Genomic DNA, 1,388 nt, shown 5'->3' on the forward strand with positions numbered 1-1,388 from the left:
AAGCAACGTTGAAGGACACAGGATGGTTACCCAAACTTTGCGAAATTTCATAAGAGGCCAGGAGACAAAAGATTGGAAGAGAAAGTAAAAGGATATTAAAGTAAACCAGAAGGACTGAGATGATGTCCATTCACATGAAAGTATCAGAGAATGAAGAAAGATCACTGAGGAAAGATAGAAAAGGCCCTGAAAACAAGCCAAACAATAAAAGTCAAAACCTAAAAAAACGCCCCGCATAAAACAAATGAAATTTTTCAAAAATGAAAGCAAATTTCAAAAAAGAAAGAAATAATAAAAAACACATTCCCAGTTCTATATTAATTCTCTAATAAGACCTGGAATCTGGACCAAGTAACTCTAACAGCTCTGCAGTAAGGTTACTTTTGGGCAAAATGCTGATTTTGGCCACACCACTGAATATTGTCATGATTTGTTTCCAGGACAAGGGCAATGCTTTTGGCCCAAGGCCAACTGAGGCTGTTTGATCTCTTGTCCAACAGCAGAAGTCTGCTTACTATTCTTTGTAGCTGGGGCCAATAACAGCTTTTGGTGGCCACCAGAACCCCGTCTGCATGGTAGCAGCTTCTAATCATCAGCAAAATTCCCCTGAGTCTTCTGTCCAAAATCATCTCTTGTGCTTGCCATGCAGGCACTTACACCACTGAGCTAAATCCCCAGCCTTACTGTTCAAATCCTGACAATCTACTATGACGACAAAAAAAGGGCTATGTATATAAATATGCATCAATTTAAAGTTTATGGTTTTGTTTATGTTGCCATTATTTTTAAATTTATTTTACAGAGTTTAAAACAAAACAGGACATAACAGAGCAGATCAGAACAGAACAATGTAAGGAACACAGTATTTTACCATAAGGCAAACCCATAATTAACAGTAACTACCACGATGTCTCTTTCTTTGAAATAGTTGAGCATAACTTCATATACAATAGTATCAAACATAACAAAATAGTATAAATACATTCAAGAGAATGAAAGTATTGCAGGGCTTTCAGAACCAAATAACAGAAAAGGAACAATGGCTACTGTATTTTCTCATTTTCCATAGGAAATTTGTTTATACTTTCACACGTAATACAATCCAATAAGGAACAACATGATACAGTCAATGGAAAGAAAAGAGCAAGAGCATGGTAGGAATTCAGAGTAAAGATATTAAATATTAAAGTGTATTATAATCACAAGTTAATATTAAATATTAAAGTGTATTATAATGTCTAGTTTCCCTCAAATTATCTGTGATTGATTTTTTTTTTTTTTTTTTTTTTTTTTTTTTTTTTTTTGTCTTTTTCCTTTTTACGGTACCGGGGATCGAACTCACAACCGCCTGCTTGCCCGGCAGGCACTTATGCCACTGAGCTAAATCC

This window comes from Cavia porcellus, unplaced genomic scaffold (genome assembly GCF_034190915.1).
Source record: "Cavia porcellus strain 051 isolate PalLab524CR breed Dunkin Hartley unplaced genomic scaffold, mCavPor4.1 scaffold_9, whole genome shotgun sequence".
In the NCBI taxonomy this organism is placed as follows: Eukaryota; Metazoa; Chordata; class Mammalia; order Rodentia; family Caviidae; genus Cavia; species Cavia porcellus.